The sequence below is a fragment of the Bombina bombina genome, chromosome 4, assembly GCF_027579735.1.
Source record: "Bombina bombina isolate aBomBom1 chromosome 4, aBomBom1.pri, whole genome shotgun sequence".
Lineage (NCBI taxonomy): Eukaryota > Metazoa > Chordata > Amphibia > Anura > Bombinatoridae > Bombina > Bombina bombina.
This window is the reverse complement of record NC_069502.1, coordinates 858,854,549-858,875,030: the sequence shown is the minus strand read 5'-3', so window position 1 is coordinate 858,875,030 and position 20,482 is coordinate 858,854,549.

Here is a 20,482-nt window from a genome sequence, read left to right as displayed (position 1 = left end):
ATACCCTGTTCTCTGATTACAGACAGCAGGGCACCGAGAACCTTTGTAAAAATTCTTGGAGCTGTAGCTAGGCCAAACGGCAGAGCCACAAACTGGTAATGCTTGTCCAGAAACGAGAATCTCAGGAACTGATAATGATCTGGATGAATCGGAATATGCAGATATGCATCCTGTAAATCTATTGTGGACATATAATTCCCTTGCTAAACAAAAGGTAAGATAGTCCTTACAGTTACCATCTTGAACGTTGGTATCCTTACATAACGATTCAATATTTTTAGATCCAGAACTGGTCTGAAAGAATTCTCCTTCTTTGGTACAATGAAGAGATTTGAATAAAACCCCATCCCCTGTTCCGGAACTGGAACTGGCATAATTACTCCAGTCAACTCTAGATCTGAAACACATTTCAGAAATGCTTGAGCTTTTACTGGATTTACTGGGACACGGGAAAGAAAAAATCTCTTTGCAGGAGGTCTCAACTTGAAACAAATTCTGTACCCTTCTGAAACAATGCTCTGAATCCAAAGATTGTGAACAGAATTGATCCAAATTTCCTTGAAAAAACGTAACCTGCCCCCTACCAGCTGAGCTGGAATGAGGGCCGCACCTTCATGTGGACTTAGAAGAAGGCTTTGCCTTTCTAGCTGGCTTGGATTTATTCCAGACTGGAGATGGTCTCCAAACTGAAACTGCTCCTGAGGATGAAGGATCAGGCTTTTGTTCTTTGTTGAAACGAAAGGAACGAAAACGATTATTAGCCCTGTTTTTACCTTTAGATTTTTTATCCTGTGGTAAAAAAGTTCCTTTCCCACCAGTAACAGTTGAAATAATGGAATCCAACTGAGAACCAAATAATTTGTTACCCTGGAAAGAAATGGAAAGTAAAGTTGATTTAGAAGCCATATCAGCATTCCAAGTTTTAAGCCATAAAGCTCTTCTAGCTAAAATAGCTAGAGACATAAACCTGACATCAACTCTGATAATATCAAAAATGGCATCACAGATAAAATTATTAGCATGTTGAAGAAGAATAATAATATCATGAGAATCACGATGTGTTACTTGTTGCGCTAAAGTTTCCAACCAAAAAGTTGAAGCTGCAGCAACATCAGCCAAAGATATAGCAGGTCTAAGAAGATTACCTGAACACAGATAAGCTTTTCTTAGAAAGGACTCAATTTTCCTATCTAGAGGATCCTTAAACGAAGTACCATCTGACATAGGAATAGTAGTACGTTTAGCAAGGGTAGAAATAGCCCCATCAACTTTAGGGATCTTGTCCCAAAATTCTAATCTGTCAGACGGCACAGGATATAATTGCTTAAAACGTTTAGAAGGAGTAAATGAATTACCCAAATTATCCCATTCTTTGGAAATTACTGCAGAAATAGCATCAGGGACAGGAAAAACTTCTGGAATAACTACAGGAGTTTTAAAAACCTTATTTAAACGTTTAGATTTAGTATCAAGAGGACCAGAATCCTCTATTTCTAAAGCAATTAGGACTTCTTTAAGTAAAGAACGAATAAATTCCATTTTAAATAAATATGAAGATTTATCAGCATCAACCTCTGAGACAGAATCCTCTGAACCAGAGGAATCATCAGAATCAGAATGATGATGTTCAGTTAAAAATTCATCTGTAGGGAGAGAAGTTTTAAAAGATTTTTTATGTTTACTAGAAGGAGAAATAACAGACATAGCCTTCTTTATGGATTCAGAAACAAAATCTCTTATATTATCAGGAACATTCTGCACCTTAGATGTTGAAGGAACTGCAACAGGCAATGGTACTTTACTAAAGGAAATATTATCTGCTTTAACAAGTTTGTCATGACAATCAATACAAACAACAGCTGGAGGAATAGCTACCAAAAGTTTACAGCAGATACACTTAGCTTTGGTAGATTCAGCACTTGACAGCGATTTTCCTGTAGTATCTTCTGACTCAGATGCAACGTGAGACATCTTGCAATATGTAAGAGAAAAAACAACATATATATAAAGCAAAATTGATCAAATTCCTTAAATGACAGTTTCAGGAATGGGAAAAAATGCCAAAGAACAAGCTTCTAGCAACCAGAAGCAATAAAAAATGAGACTTAAATAATGTGGAGACAAAAGTGACGCCCATATTTTTTCGCGCCAAATAAGACGCCCACATTATTTGGCGCCTAAATGCTTTTTGGCACCAAAAATGACGCCACATCCGGAACGCCGACATTTTTGGCGCAAAATAACGTCAAAAAATGACGCAACTTCCGGCGACACGTATGACGCCGGAAACGGAAATAGAATTTTTGTGCCAAAAAAGTCCGCGCCAAAAATGACGCAATAAAATGAAGCATTTTCAGCCCCCGCGAGCCTAACAGCCCACAGGGAAAAAGTCAAATTTTAAGGTAAGAAAAAATGTTAAATTAAAATGCATTATCCCAAATATGAAACTGACTGTCTGAAAATAAGGAAAGTTGAACATTCTGAGTCAAGGCAAATAAATGTTTGAATACATATATTTAGAACTTTATAAACAAAGTGCCCAACCATAGCTAGGAGTGTCACAGAAAATAAGACTTACTTACCCCAGGACACTCATCTACATATAGTAGATAGCCAAACCAGTACTGAAACGAGAATCAGTAGAGGTAATGGTATATATAAGAGTATATCGTCGATCTGAAAAGGGAGGTAAGAGATGAATCTCTACGACCGATAACAGAGAACCTATGAAATAGACCCCGTAGAAGGAGATCACTGCATTCAAATAGGCAATACTCTCCTCACATCCCTCTGACATTCACTGCACGCTGAGAGGAAAACCGGGCTCCAACTTGCTGCGGAGCGCATATCAACGTAGAATCTAGCACAAACTTACTTCACCACCTCCATCGGAGGCAAAGTTTGTAAAACTGAATTGTGGGTGTGGTGAGGGGTGTATTTATAGGCATTTTGAGGTTTGGGAAACTTTGCCCCTCCTGGTAGGAATGTATATCCCATACGTCACTAGCTCATGGACTCTTGCTAATTACATGAAAGAAAACACTTTTGCAATTACTTCTGTTATCAAATTTGCTTCATTCTTATGTTATTCTTTGTTGAAGAGATATCTAGATAGGTAGCGTGCACATATCTGGAGCACTACATGACAGGAAATAGTGCTGCCATCTAGTGCTCTTACCAATGTATAACAGTCACGTGCACAATTCTGAACATACCTTACTTTACTTTGATAATAAAATGTAAATTGGAAAGTTGTTAAACATTGTATGCACTATCTGAATCATGAAAATTTGGGGGTTTTATGTCCCTTTAATGGTACAAACCTGCTGTATATTACTTTATCAAGGTCACTCACTTTTTTTTTACTGGTTTTCTCAAAACTACCAGGGTCTTTCACTAATTTATTGTAATCTTCCTTCTAAATACCTCAAATTCACATTGGCCTATTCAGATCATGTTAATTGTTGTTGTATAGGTGAAACATTTCCAATTCTCACTTAAAAGCTGTACAATATCTAATATTAATCTGTTTACTTGTTTTCTCTATAGTATGTCCTCATCTTAGCTGTATCATTGGTTTCTCAACTTAAATGTATTTAAATAAAATGTATATTTGATTAATTTGTCTTATTTTACCTAGTTTATAGGATTTGCCTTTGTTTAAAGCTTCAGGTGTTTATTGGTATAGCTATGAATTACAGATCATAGACACTGGGGACATTCACTTACTTTTCTCATATTTTTTAAATCAATAGTGACTAAATTAAGAAATGAATCAGTTGTTTTCCAGCTACTCAACCTAAATATAAAATGTTGTACCATTAGAAAAGGAAGTTGGGTGTTAATACAATAACAAGACATAACTGCTTCCTAAATAATAAAAGGACAGTGCTCTCATAAAAAAAAACATGAAGAGCTGATTAAAGCAAACAATACAAAGAAAAGATTCTGATGAGTTAATATATATATCTGACTAATAACGCTGCATTGAATCCGGGTTGTCCGGTTTGGTGAGTTTGGGTCTAATTGACCAACCGCAATAAGAGCGAGTTTTGTTCACCACCGATTGTATAAGTATACATCCTGAGCTGCAGCTTGGACTTTGAGGTACCTATTACTTGTTAAAGGCTTAAAGTTTAAAGTTTTCCTGTCTACATTGCTGTTTATACTGACGTGCTGGGGTGACCACACTCTCTACTGATCCCAAACCTGAACTATACATTCAGAAGTACTCCACTTATTTGGGACTTTTGTACCTATGCACATAGTACACTGTTTAGTACTACACATTATGGGCGCGATCCGATATAGATCGTAGTTTGCGGCGCAAGCGAGGGAACCCGCGTCGCCCGCAGTTTCAGCTCGCAACTCTAGCTATCCAATATTCAGCGCCGTCAGATGCTAAACTGGCGTAAGTAGGAAAAACCGACGAGCAGGCAAAAGGTGCGCAAATACACATTTTAGTCGTCGCAAGTACTTGCGCCAGTATTTTGTTCACGTAAACTCTCAATAAAGTGTAGTTTTATGCAAATTAGCCTACGACTCGTAAAAATAACGCCAGTTCTAAGAGATGCGCCACGTAATGACGAGATTCAAAATTCATACTTAAACCCCTGCGCAGCCGCCATTTTCTTTAGTGTGTTTGGTTGGTTCTTGGAGCTACAGCACACTACAGTGAGTAGGAGAAAGTCGTTAGAGTAGAGAGAGAGGCGCATTGCATAATATTTAGTTAGGTCGGATTTGGTGGATTTGATAAGCTTGTACATTTACTGTCACTTTTTTACATATTGCACACATTTTGCATACACACATATACAAAATAAACAACACTTTTTTTTTCTAACACCTTACACATTTTATTTATCTTTTACAGTTTGAAAGGCTGAGTGTTTGGTTGTGATTGTGTGTGATTGAAGTGGGAGTGAGTGTGAGTGTTTGAGTGTGTGTAGTGTGAGTATGTCAGGGAGAGCTAGGGCTGGGGGGAGGAGGGAAGGGGAGTTGCAGGGAGAGGATTATGGACAGGAGGAGCAGCAGGGTCCCCGTCAGGGAGTGAGCGGAATGGGGAGAGGGAGAGCCAGAAGGGAGGATGGGAGTGGGGTTGCCCCAAGGCCAGGCACACTCAGAAGAGGGATAGAGGGTGCACATGGGGATAGAAGGGGGGAGGAGGGAGAGGATAGGGAGGAACCCACACCAGGGACATCCCAGGGAGGGAGCCAGGCGGCCCAGTACGAGGAGCGTATGAGGTGTCCTAACTTCACTTTTGCAGAAAACCTCGCTCTAGTCCAGGCTTTCCTGGAGAACCATACTGCCCTATTTGGACAAGAGAAGGGCAAAGGAGTTGCCCGTAGGCGTAAAGATGCCTGGCAGAAGGTGGTGGAGGCCGTTAATGGTGTGTCCCAACAGAGGAGGAATGTGGATAGCCTAAAGAAGAGGTGGAATGATTGTAAGAGGAGAGTTAAGGAGAAGATGGGCCAGGAAGCAATGTCCCAGAGGGCAACAGGAGGTGGGCCTCACTATGAGGCGGAATACAACGAGTGGCAAGAGCTGATTCGTAGGTCCCTGAGCGTCACAGCAGTCCGTGGACTTCCAGGGGCTCGTGACTCAGGGATTGCAACATCAGCGCAGCATGCTGGTGAGTAACATCCCACACACCAGTATTATATGTATTTGAGTTATAACATCCTATATTGTCACACATTCATGTACACAATGAGGAGCATGGTATTTTGCCTACTAACAACAAAATATACAATGAGATTTAACATTAAAGGGACATGAAACCAAATAATTTTATTTCATTATTCAGATAGAGAATACAGTTTTCAACAACATCCCAATTTACTTCTATTATCTATTTTTCATCATTATTTTCATAATCTTAGTTTATTAAATATCAATGAACATGGGTGAGGCAATCACACGAGGCATTGATGTGCAGCCACCAATCATCAGCTTATGAGCCTATCTAGAAATGCTTTTCAGCTAAGAATATCAAGAGAATGAAGCAAATTAGCTAATGGAAGTAAATTACAAAGTTGTTTAAAATTGCATGCTCGGCTAGCTGAATCATGAAAGAATAAAAATGGGTTGCATGTCCATTTAATGCTACTTAACACATTGAAATTCATGATATGAGGTGGAATAGTGAAATACTAACATGTCTCAGAGTAACACAGGCCACAAGCCACATGTAGAGTTTTCAGTAAATGGACACTATAGTCATCACAACCATAGTGTCACTTAAAGAACACATTTTCTCCATCACTGACATGTACACAGAACTATTGTATGAAGCACATACATGTATACTTTGCATATTAAAACCCATCATATCACAAATCTCAATGTGCACATGCATGTTATAGAGTTTGACATGAGAATGTGGATAGGCCCTAGCATGTACATTGTATGCCCACATGGATATATATCTGACTGTACTAATCCCTCTCATCATTTGACTCCTCCACAGAACCTCCAGTCACCAGGGTGCCAACGCCCATGCATCCCCCTCCAACACCGGAACAAAGTATTTCTCCACCTCGACCACCGGTCCGGAGAGTCCAGCATGAGTATGCCAGGCATGACCTGGGTTGGACTGCCTCAATTGAGAATCCCAATGTTATGCTGCCAGCATTACAGGAGGATACCTGGCAGGAGCCCTGGCCGGAGGAATATTCCTTTGGCTTGGAGGGGGAGCCAAGCCAGCCCCGAAGGGTAGATGTCTTTACCCCCCCCAAGAATATCATGCCACTCAGGGATTCTACCAGCAGGCTGAGTGGATGCACACCAGCAGCCAATGGGACTATCAGTCCATCCAGACATCGGCACCATCGGCAGCAGTTGGAAGAGCTCCATCAGCTGAAATTCTGGGGCCTGCACCCCCAGCTGAGATTCCTCGCCCTGCACCCCCAGCTGAGATTCCTCGCCCTGCACCCCCAGCTGAGATTCCGGGGCCTGCACCCCCAGCTGAGATTCCGGGGCCTGCACCCCCAGCTGAGATTACACAGCCTGCACCCCCAGCTGAGATTACACAGCCTGCGTCACCAGCTGAGGATCGAGAAATGGAACCGGTGCCTATAGTCCCTGCTGGGGAAGAGCCCATGGATCCACTGACTTCCGCCATGGGTGAAGAATAAATTTCCCTACAGAGGTTGCAAACATTGACCTGTGAGAGTCTCACGTCAACCTGTGAGAGAATGCAGAGGGACCAACGCAGGTTCTATAGGAGCCAACAGCGATTACAACAGCGTTCCATTGAGCTGCAAAGGAACATGGCAGCATCTGTAACTGCTATGGTACAAAACCAATCGCAAATGCTGAGAGTCATTTCTGACATGCAAATCCAGAGTGACAACAGATGGAGGGAACAGAACCAACTGTTGGGTGTGTTGGTGGAGCATTTCACCCACCAGCAGGACATCGCCTCAAGCATCTCATCTGTGACCAGCACTCCTACTGGATCCACACAACCCAGGAGAGGCAGGAGACCCACTCCAGGCCCCTCAGCCCCCTCATCTAAGAGGCCTAAAAGAAAATAAATCTTGTTCTATTTCATCCTAAATATTGCCCTCTGTTATTTACCATATAATTGTCATCCACATCCATGTGAGGTGTGTTTTAGTACAGTAATATTGTTAAAACATATAATAATACCTGTGTTGAAATGGGCCAAAAGGTATTATTATCATGTTTCTGACATATTCCTGTTCGATAAACCACATCACATAGTTGTGTATGAACGGTACATATAGTAATATTCACTTCTAAGATGTAAATCAAGGTTTCTCACATCCAATATAAATTGACACGTGGGTATATATAACTAATAATGTATTTACAGAAGGTGTGAACATAAGGTATAAATATCCATTATCCTCATTCTTAATGATAGTCAATAAATCATAGTGAACTAAACATGAATGAAACAAATGAGAAATATACAGTAATTAGGGTTGTTAAAGGGACATGAAAGCAAAATGTTTTCTTTCATGATTTGTAAAGAGCAGACAATTATAAACAACTTTCTAATTTGCTTCTATTATTTATGTTGCTTCATTCTATTGATATTCTTTGCTGAAAAGCATATCTAGATATGCTTGGTAGCTGCTGATTAGTAGCTGGATATAGATGCCTCCTGTGATTGTTTCACTGTGTGCATTGCTATGTCTTCATTAAAGGATATCTAAAGAATAAATCAAAATAGGTAATAGAAGTAAATTGGAAGGTTTTTTAAAATTATATTCTCTATCCTTAATCATGAAAGAAAATGTTTGGGTATAGTGTCCCTTTAAGGGAAGGGGGTTGGGATGTAGTAGTTTCACTTACATGCAGTGGAAATCCGAAGTGTGTAATTCTGCAAGACATGATATATATACATGCAATGGTTGGTGAGGTACTGTCAAACATCATAATACATGTGAATGTTACGGTTTACTGTACTTATGAATAAGTAACTTACAGGTGAAGTATTCCCGGATGACATAATCCCTCACTTCATTCCCCCTCAGTGTCCCCCTGTCCACATCCTCAGGTACAGGAACCAGCTGCTGCTCTGGGTCAATGCCCCCCAACAAACGTGTGTCCACAGCAATGTTGTGTAGAATACAGCAAGCATTGACAATGGAACACACTTTGTTGGGGTTATACTGTAGTGCTCCGCCTGTAACATCCATACACCTGAACCTGGTTTTTAATAGGCCAAAGCTCCTTTCAATGACATTCCTTGTTCTTATGTGTGCCTCCTGGTACCCGAGTTGTGGCTCTGTAATGGGGTGCACCAAGGGGGTTAATAGCCATGGTCTGCAGCCGTACCCTGCGTCACCTGTCATGTAACATATGTATTTGGATTACTACAGGTACATCATGTGCTTTAAAGGGACACAACATGAATTTCATATAAAAGATAGATTTAATAAAAACATTAAATTTTTGCATTATAAGCAATCTACTTTTATGCCAGTATTAGTCTAGACCAAAAATCTATTTTAAAGGACCAGTCAACACAGTAGATTTTCATTATCAAAAAATGCAAGATAACAAGACAATGTAATAGCACTTAGTCTAATATCAAAGTTATTTTTTATGACAATTTAAAATGTTATGTATTTTGAAACTCCCCCTGTACCATGTGACATCCATCAGCCATTCACAAATGCATACACACTTATTCTTGCGCATGCTCAGTAGGAGCTGGTGACTCAAAAATATAAAAGATACAAATACTGTGCATATTTTGTTAATGGAAGTAATTTGGAGAGTTTATTAAAATTAAAAGTCCTATCTGAATAATGAAAGTGCAATTTATACTAGACTGTCCCTTTTAATAAGAACCTGCAATTTTTATCAGCTTTATAATTTACTTCGATTAGATCATTTTCTCCATTCTATAGATAACTTTTGCTGACAAGCATATTAGATATGCTCATTAGCTGCTGATTGGTGGCTGCACATAGAAGCCTCATATGATTGGCTCATCTATGTGCATTGCTATTTTAAAAAAAAAAAGATATCTAAAGAATAAATAAAATGAGATAATAGAAGTGAATTGTAATGCTGTTTAACATTGTATTCTCTATCTGAAACATGAGATTATAATTTGTGTTTAGTGTCCCTTTAGTAGAAATATACAGACAGAATTAAGGTACTCACCAAGCAGCCATCCTCCAGAGAGTGTTCCATTTTCAAACATATTGAATAAGGAGGTCTGGCGCAGGATGTAGGAATCATGTGCACTCCCCGGGAAGCCTGCATACACATGTAAGAATTTCAGATTGGTATCGCAGACCATCTGGCAATTCAATGAGTGAAACCCTTTCCTGTTAATATAGAGGATTGTCTCCTCATGTGGGGCCACGATACGCACATGTGTGCAATAAATTGCCCCCATGACATTGGGAATACCCCCCAGTCGATAGAAGCCTTGTTTAAGACGGTTCCATTCCTGGGGGGTACGGGGGAAATGAATGTATCGTTGTGTCTGGTTATCTAGAGCAGTCAAAACCTCCCCTAGAATCCTGGAGAAGGTAGACTGCGCTAGGCCAGACACAAGCCCCTCTGTTGACTGGTATGAGCCGGTTGCCAGGAAGTGTACAACACACAACAGCTTCTGCATACCAGTCAGAGCTCGGTTCCTATACGCTTGAGGGTCAATATCATCCTTCAAGACCTCATATAGGTTAATGAGGCTTGCAGAAGTCAAGCGATACTTTTCCCTGACCTCCACTTCTGTCATCCCAAACAGGGTGACCCTAACCCTGTGTACCCTTGGTGCTCTTCCCCTCTGCTGATGCCTTCGTCTTATAGGCCCTGCTGGCCTATGGCCAGCTGCAGCAACAGCAGCATGGGGAGCACCAGGAACAGGGACAACAGCAGGAGGAGCAGGGAGGGCAGCAGCAGCAGCTGGAGCAGGGACAGCTACAGCACCATGACCAGGGACCTCAGCAGCAGGGATACTATCCAAAACAGGGGCTTGTAGGGGTTCCAGCACCCCTTGTGCCCCACGACACTGTCTCACTCTAAATGCAATATACTGCAAGGGAAACATGGTGGCTAATGAGGGTGTGCATTTGCAGGTGTTTTAAGGCTGCAGGTGAGAGGTTGTGCTGTTTGTGATTGGTTTGACACACTTGCAGGGGCAGGAATAATAAATGCTTTTAAGAGGTTAACTATTTGTGATCAAGCTGCTGCTATGTATATTGTTAAGCATGCATTTGTTAGGCCTTCAGAGAGTTACATTGGTTTCTAAGTCAGTGCAAGGGTTCCTGCGCCTTCAATTTGTGGCGAGCTGAGAATGGAGTAGATTTTCTGAAATCTGCGCGCGTAAGTCCTTACGCCGTATATTGGATAGCAAATTGCGTGTGTTTTGTATGTCAGTCTATGGGCCAAAAAACTACGGGCGACGTCAGAAATCTACGCTCGTAACTTCTAGCTTACGCCGTATATAGGATACCAAACCCGCGCAAATATTGGCGTCGCCAACTTTTGCGGGCGACGATTTTTATCGGATCGACCCCTATATTTTGGGTTTCTGAAGTACTGCTGTGATCTCTACACACACACACACACACACACACACATATATATATATATATATATATATATATATATTAAAGAAAAAATACACTAGTGCTAAAATCCTAGTCCAAATCTTCCATGCAATATAGATACTCAAATCCTAAAGTAGATACAAGAAATAGGAGAGAAGGCTAAACTCAACTATCTTGCATTCATCAACGAATATATATATATATATATATATATATATATATATATATATAGACAAGGAGCGTAGTGGAAACGACACTCTTCACAGCAGCAATCACCTGGTGCACTGCTAAATAAACATACAGTAGCAGGAAGCAGTAGCAGGAATTTGTAATCCGTTTAATGTGGTTATTTACACATTAAACGGATTACAAATTCCTGCTGTGTGAAGTTTTTGCTGGATACGGAACCCATCCGTTTGGATCCTTCACCACTTGCTACTATATATATATATATATATATATATATATATATATATATACACACACACACACACACACACATATATACATATGGTGAAAAAAATAATATATATTTCTCCAACATTGGTGTGTCCGGTCCACGGCGTCATCCTTACTTGTGGGAATATCTCTTCCCCAACAGGAAATGGCAAAGAGTCCCAGCAAAGCTGGCCATATAGTCCCTCCTAGGCTCCGCCCACCCCAGTCATTCTCTTTGCCGTTGCACAGGCAACATCTCCACGGAGATGGTTAAGAGTATGTGGTGTTTAGTTGTAGTTTTTTATTCTACTATCAAGAGTTTGTTATTTTAAAATAGTGCTAGTATGTACTATTTACTCTGAAACAGAAAAAGATGAAGAATTCTGTTTGTGAGAGGAAGATGATTTTAGAAGACAGTAACTAAAATCCTTTGCTGTTTCCACATAGGAATGTTGAGATGAAGTAACTTCAGTTGGGGGAAACAGTTAGCAGACTTTTCTGCCTAAGGTATGACTAGACATATTTCTAACAAGACTGTGTAATGCTGGAAGGCTGTCTTTTCCCCTCATGGGGACCGGTAAGCCATTTTCTTAGTCTCAAGCAGAATAAAGGGCTTAATATGGGCTATAAAACTAGTAATCGATTTATAGAGTGATAGTCTGCAGTGACTGGCCTGACGCGTTTCCCCCGACTTCGGCCGGGCTTTTTCAAAGGCTTTAAAGCCAGTCACTGCAGACTATCACTCTATCTGAGAAGCAGAACAACCTGTTTACAGAAGCTGGTCACACGCTCAGGTTAAGGATCCGGATCACCATTACCTGATGCTGTTTGACAAAAGCTGTAAGGAGAAGGACCATCTGTGCCACTGTTACAGGAGCTGCAGACCCAAGGAGTGTTGTTTCAATGCATATCATTTATTTTAATCTAGTAAGTGCAATTATTACTGTGCGTGTGTCACTTTGTTATTAAAACTTTTACACTTGAATCGTGCTTTGTGCGCCTGTTTTTTCTTTTTTGTTTAAAGTCTTGGTCAGCGGATGTATCATCCAAGACAAAATTGCTTAATATCCCCTTCAAGGGTAAAACTCTCTTTGGGCCAGAATTGAAAGAGATTATCTCAGACATCACTGGGGGAAAGGGCCACGCCCTCCCACAAGATAGGCCTTTCAAAGCCAAGAATAAGTCTAATTTTCGTTCCTTTCGTAATTTCAGGAACGGACCGGGCTCTAATTCTGCATCCTCTAAGCAAGAGGGTAATGCCTCACAGACCAAACCAGCCTGGAAACCGATGCAAGGCTGGAACAAGGGTAAGCAGGCCAAGAAGCCTGCCGCTGCTAACAAAACAGCATGAAGGAGTAGCCCCCGATCCGGGACCGGATCTAGTGGGGGGCAGACTCTCTCTCTTTGCTCAGGCTTCGGCAAGAGATGTTCAGGATCCCTGGACGCTAGAAATAGTTTCTCAGGGTTATCTTCTGGAATTCAAGGAACTACCCCCAAGGGGAAGGTTCCACATGTCTCACTTATCCTCAAACCAAATAAAGAGACAGGCATTCTTACATTGTGTAGAAGACCTGTTAAAGATGGGAGTGATACACCCAGTTCCAACGGCGGAACAAGGAATGGGATTTTACTCAAATCTGTTTGTAGTTCCCAAAAAAGAGGGAACTTTCAGACCAATCCTGGATTTAAAGATCCTAAACAAATTTCTCAGAGTACCATCGTTCAAGATGGAAACCATTCAAACGATTCTACCCACAATCCAGGAAGGTCAATTTATGACTACCGTGGATCTAAAGGATGCGTATCTACATATCCCTATCCACAAAGAACATCATCAGTTCCTAAGGTTCGCCTTTCTGGACAAACATTACCAGTTTGTGGCCCTCCCATTCGGGTTAGCCACTGCTCCAAGGATTTTCACAAAGGTACTCGGATCCCTTCTAGCGGTTCTAAGACCAAGGGGCATTGCAGTAGTACCGTACTTGGACGACATTCTAATACAAGCGTCGTCTCTTTCAAAGGCAAAGGCTCACTCAGACATCGTTCTGGCCTTTCTCAGATCTCACGGATGGAAGGTGAACATAGAAAAAAGTTCCCTGTCTCCGTCGACAAGAGTTGCCTTCTTGGGAACAATAATAGATTCCTTAGAAATGAGGATTTTCTTGACAGAAGTCAGAAAGTCAAAACTTCTAAACGCTTGTCAAGTTCTTCATTCTATTCCTCGTCCTTCCGTAGCTCAGTGCATGGAAGTAGTAGGATTGATGGTTGCAGCAATGGACATAGTTCCTTTTGCGCGAATTCATCTAAGACCATTACAACTGTGCATGCTGAAACAGTGGAATGGGGACTATACAGACTTGTCTCCAGTGATTCAAGTAGATCAGAAGACCAGAGACTCACTCCGTTGGTGGCTAACCCAGGATCACCTGTCCCAGGGAATGAGCTTCCGCAGACCAGAGTGGATCATCGTCATGACCGACGCCAGTCTGGTGGGCTGGGGCACGGTCTGGGAATCCCTGAAAGCTCAGGGACTATGGTCTCGGGAAGAGTGTCTTCTCCCGATAAACATTCTGGAACTAAGAGCGATATTCAATGCTCTCAGGGCTTGGCCTCAGCTAGCAAAGGCCAGATTCATAAGATTCCAATCAGACAGCATGACGACTGTTGCGTATATCAATCATCAGGGGGGAACAAGGAGTTCCCTGGCGATGAAAGAAGTGACCAAAATAATACAATGGGCGGAGAATCACTCCTGCCACCTATCTGCGATCCACATTCCAGGTGTGGAAAACTGGGAAGCGGATTATTTGAGTCGTCAGACATTCCATCCGGGGGAGTGGGAACTCCACCCGGAGATCTTTGCCCAGTTGACGCAACTATGGGGCATTCCAGATATGGATCTGATGGCGTCTCGTCAGAACTTCAAGGTTCCTTGCTACTGGTCCAGATCCAGGGATCCCAAGGCGACTCTAGTGGATGCACTAGTAGCGCCTTGGACCTTCAACCTAGCTTATGTATTTCCACCGTTTCCTCTCATTCCCAGGCTGGTAGCCAGGATCAAACAGGAGAGGGCCTCGGTGATCTTGATAGCTCCTGCGTGGCCACGCAGGACTTGGTATGCAGACCTGGTGAATATGTTATCGGTTCCACCATGTAAGCTACCTTTGAGACAGGACCTTCTTGTTCAGGGTCCATTCGAACATCCAAATCTGGTCTCCCTCCAGCTGACGGCTTGGAGATTGAACGCTTGATTCTATCAAAGCGTGGGTTTTCAGATTCTGTGATAGATACTCTGGCTCAAGCCAGAAAACCGGTAACTAGAAAGATTTACCATAAAATATGGAAAAGATATATCTGCTGGTGTGAATCCAAGGGATTCCCATGGAATAGGATAAAAATTCCTAGGATTCTTTCCTTTCTACAAGAAGGTTTGGATAAAGGATTATCTGCGAGTTCTCTAAAGGGACAGATTTCTGCTTTATCTGTCTTACTACACAAACGACTGGCAGTTGTGCCAGATGTTCAAGCATTTGTTCAGGCTTTGGTTAGGATCAAGCCTGTTTACAGACCTTTGACTCCTCCCTGGAGTTTAAATCTAGTTCTTTCAGTTCTTCAAGGGGTTCCGTTTGAACCTTTACATTCCATAGATATTAAGTTGTTATCTTGGAAAGTTTTGTTGCTATTTCTTCTGCTAGAAGAGTTTCTGAGTTATCTGCTCTACAGTGTACTCCGCCCTATCTGGTGTTCCATTCAGATAAGGTTGTTTTGCGTACTAAGCCTGGTTTTCTACCAAAGGTTGTTTCCAACAAAAATATTAATCAGGAGATAGTTGTACCTTCTTTGTGTCCGAATCCAGTTTCAAAGAAGGAACGTTTGCTACACAATTTAGATGTAGTCCGTGCTCTAAAATTCTACTTAGAAGCTACAAAAGAGTTCAGACAAACTTCTTCTCTGTTTGTCGTCTATTCTGGTAAAAGGAGAGGTCAAAAAGCAACTTCTACCTCTCTTTCCTTTTGGCTTAAAAGCATCATCCGATTGGCTTATGAGACTGCCGGACGGCAGCCTCCTGAAAGAATCACAGCTCACTCCACTAGGGCTGTAGCTTCCACATGGGCCTTCAAGAACGAGGCTTCTGTTGATCAGATATGTAAGGCAGCGACTTGGTCTTCACTGCACACTTTTGCCAAATTTTACAAATTTGATACTTTTGCTTCTTCGGAGGCTATTTTTGGGAGAAAGGTTTTGCAAGCCGTGGTGCCTTCCGTTTAGGTAACCTGATTTGCTCCCTCCCTTCATCCGTGTCCTAAAGCTTTGGTATTGGTTCCCACAAGTAAGGATGACGCCGTGGACCGGACACAGCAATGTTGGAGAAAACAGAATTTATGCTTACCTGATAAATTACTTTCTCCAACGGTGTGTCCGGTCCACGGCCCGCCCTGGTTTTTTAATCAGGTCTGATGAATTATTTTCTCTAACTACAGTCACCACGGCACCCTATGGTTTCTCCTATTTCGGTCGAATGACTGGGGTGGGCGGAGCCTAGGAGGGACTATATGGCCAGCTTTGCTGGGACTCTTTGCCATTTCCTGTTGGGGAAGAGATATTCCCACAAGTAAGGATGACGCCGTGGACCGGACACACCGTTGGAGAAAGTAATTTATCAGGTAAGCATAAATTCTGTTATATATATATATATATATACACAGTATATATTTATGAAGAGAACGTCCGTGCAGCGCATAATGATACAGTGTACCCCTCACACTGTATAAAACAGTTTGAGAAATCAAATGAAGTAGCATACAAGAGCCCTCATATACAAAAGTACAGAATTCAATATAACTATGTTGTAGACTTCCACAATCCACTTGATGAAAGGGATAAAATTGAACCATAAGGAATGAGTATGACAGGTGAATAAAAAATGGTTGTATACTAACAGGACCCTACCTCAATCATATGAGGTAAGGAAACCATTCTGTCTGTGAAAGGAGTTTTCTTCCCACCCTTAGATGTCCTACTGTCATATGTTTCCTGGAACCAGATCAATTTAGGTTTCTGACACTCTAAGTCACCATATTTACAAAGATAAATGGAGCTGTGCAGTTCAGTGTTGTACCACCCTATATACAGTGGAGGTTGGTGAATTTTTAATCTGGTAGGGTGCTAAATAAAGCCTTGAATCACATATGGCAGTTTAATGTCTTGGCAGCCCACGGCAGAACGCTATTTGGCTGAGAGGTGACTCGGATCCCTTCTAGCGGTTCTAAGACCAAGGGGCATTGCAGTAGTACCGTACTTGGACGACATTCTAATACAAGCGTCGTCTCTTTCAAAGGCAAAGGCTCACTCAGACATCGTTCTGGCCTTTCTCAGATCTCACGGATGGAAGGTGAACATAGAAAAAAGTTCCCTGTCTCCGTCGACAAGAGTTGCCTTCTTGGGAACAATAATAGATTCCTTAGAAATGAGGATTTTCTTGACAGAAGTCAGAAAGTCAAAACTTCTAAACGCTTGTCAAGTTCTTCATTCTATTCCTCGTCCTTCCGTAGCTCAGTGCATGGAAGTAGTAGGATTGATGGTTGCAGCAATGGACATAGTTCCTTTTGCGCGAATTCATCTAAGACCATTACAACTGTGCATGCTGAAACAGTGGAATGGGGACTATACAGACTTGTCTCCAGTGATTCAAGTAGATCAGAAGACCAGAGACTCACTCCGTTGGTGGCTAACCCAGGATCACCTGTCCCAGGGAATGAGCTTCCGCAGACCAGAGTGGATCATCGTCATGACCGACGCCAGTCTGGTGGGCTGGGGCACGGTCTGGGAATCCCTGAAAGCTCAGGGACTATGGTCTCGGGAAGAGTGTCTTCTCCCGATAAACATTCTGGAACTAAGAGCGATATTCAATGCTCTCAGGGCTTGGCCTCAGCTAGCAAAGGCCAGATTCATAAGATTCCAATCAGACAGCATGACGACTGTTGCGTATATCAATCATCAGGGGGGAACAAGGAGTTCCCTGGCGATGAAAGAAGTGACCAAAATAATACAATGGGCGGAGAATCACTCCTGCCACCTATCTGCGATCCACATTCCAGGTGTGGAAAACTGGGAAGCGGATTATTTGAGTCGTCAGACATTCCATCCGGGGGAGTGGGAACTCCACCCGGAGATCTTTGCCCAGTTGACGCAACTATGGGGCATTCCAGATATGGATCTGATGGCGTCTCGTCAGAACTTCAAGGTTCCTTGCTACTGGTCCAGATCCAGGGATCCCAAGGCGACTCTAGTGGATGCACTAGTAGCGCCTTGGACCTTCAACCTAGCTTATGTATTTCCACCGTTTCCTCTCATTCCCAGGCTGGTAGCCAGGATCAAACAGGAGAGGGCCTCGGTGATCTTGATAGCTCCTGCGTGGCCACGCAGGACTTGGTATGCAGACCTGGTGAATATGTTATCGGTTCCACCATGTAAGCTACCTTTGAGACAGGACCTTCTTGTTCAGGGTCCATTCGAACATCCAAATCTGGTCTCCCTCCAGCTGACGGCTTGGAGATTGAACGCTTGATTCTATCAAAGCGTGGGTTTTCAGATTCTGTGATAGATACTCTGGTTCAAGCCAGAAAACCGGTAACTAGAAAGATTTACCATAAAATATGGAAAAGATATATCTGCTGGTGTGAATCCAAGGGATTCCCATGGAATAGGATAAAAATTCCTAGGATTCTTTCCTTTCTACAAGAAGGTTTGGATAAAGGATTATCTGCGAGTTCTCTAAAGGGACAGATTTCTGCTTTATCTGTCTTACTACACAAACGACTGGCAGTTGTGCCAGATGTTCAAGCATTTGTTCAGGCTTTGGTTAGGATCAAGCCTGTTTACAGACCTTTGACTCCTCCCTGGAGTTTAAATCTAGTTCTTTCAGTTCTTCAAGGGGTTCCGTTTGAACCTTTACATTCCATAGATATTAAGTTGTTATCTTGGAAAGTTTTGTTGCTATTTCTTCTGCTAGAAGAGTTTCTGAGTTATCTGCTCTACAGTGTACTCCGCCCTATCTGGTGTTCCATTCAGATAAGGTTGTTTTGCGTACTAAGCCTGGTTTTCTACCAAAGGTTGTTTCCAACAAAAATATTAATCAGGAGATAGTTGTACCTTCTTTGTGTCCGAATCCAGTTTCAAAGAAGGAACGTTTGCTACACAATTTAGATGTAGTCCGTGCTCTAAAATTCTACTTAGAAGCTACAAAAGAGTTCAGACAAACTTCTTCTCTGTTTGTCGTCTATTCTGGTAAAAGGAGAGGTCAAAAAGCAACTTCTACCTCTCTTTCCTTTTGGCTTAAAAGCATCATCCGATTGGCTTATGAGACTGCCGGACGGCAGCCTCCTGAAAGAATCACAGCTCACTCCACTAGGGCTGTAGCTTCCACATGGGCCTTCAAGAACGAGGCTTCTGTTGATCAGATATGTAAGGCAGCGACTTGGTCTTCACTGCACACTTTTGCCAAATTTTACAAATTTGATACTTTTGCTTCTTCGGAGGCTATTTTTGGGAGAAAGGTTTTGCAAGCCGTGGTGCCTTCCGTTTAGGTAACCTGATTTGCTCCCTCCCTTCATCCGTGTCCTAAAGCTTTGGTATTGGTTCCCACAAGTAAGGATGACGCCGTGGACCGGACACAGCAATGTTGGAGAAAACAGAATTTATGCTTACCTGATAAATTACTTTCTCCAACGGTGTGTCCGGTCCACGGCCCGCCCTGGTTTTTTAATCAGGTCTGATGAATTATTTTCTCTAACTACAGTCACCACGGCACCCTATGGTTTCTCCTATTTCGGTCGAATGACTGGGGTGGGCGGAGCCTAGGAGGGACTATATGGCCAGCTTTGCTGGGACTCTTTGCCATTTCCTGTTGGGGAAGAGATATTCCCACAAGTAAGGATGACGCCGTGGACCGGACACACCGTTGGAGAAAGTAATTTATCAGGTAAGCATAAATTCTGTTATATATATATATATATATACACAGTATATATTTATGAAGAGAACGTCCGTGCAGCGCATAATGATACAGTGTACCCCTCACACTGTATAAAACAGTTTGAGAAATCAAATGAAGTAGCATACAAGAGCCCTCATATACAAAAGTACAGAATTCAATATAACTATGTTGTAGACTTCCACAATCCACTTGATGAAAGGGATAAAATTGAACCATAAGGAATGAGTATGACAGGTGAATAAAAAATGGTTGTATACTAACAGGACCCTACCTCAATCATATGAGGTAAGGAAACCATTCTGTCTGTGAAAGGAGTTTTCTTCCCACCCTTAGATGTCCTACTGTCATATGTTTCCTGGAACCAGATCAATTTAGGTTTCTGACACTCTAAGTCACCATATTTACAAAGATAAATGGAGCTGTGCAGTTCAGTGTTGTACCACCCTATATACAGTGGAGGTTGGTGAATTTTTAATCTGGTAGGGTGCTAAATAAAGCCTTGAATCACATATGGCAGTTTAATGTCTTGGCAGCCCACGGCAGAACGCTATTTGGCTGAGAGGTGACGTTTTCACCTTTTAGCCGGATTTCCCACACGGCTGTTAGCTAAGTTATCTAGATTGCAAGTTCCCATGGTAATAGGGTCCTCAATCCCCTTTGTATTTGTCTGTAAAAGTTTGTCTTTTATTGTATTGTTTCTCCATTGTATTTTTATCTTTGTACCCATGGGCAGCGCGGCGGAATCTGTTGGCGCTTTAAAAATAAAGAATAATAATAAGAGGTGGAAACGTCACCTCTCAGCCAAATAGCTGACTGAAAGTTCCCTTTCTTTCTTCCAATAGTAAATCTTGGTGTTTCAGAAATGCTAGGATTTACCTTCACTTTAACCTTTTTACAAGGTTAATACAAATAGATCATTTTATTATTGCACTATTTCTGGCATATAACATTAGAGTTAGGCATAGTTATATTCCAGCTATAGAACAATAGTAAAATACATAAT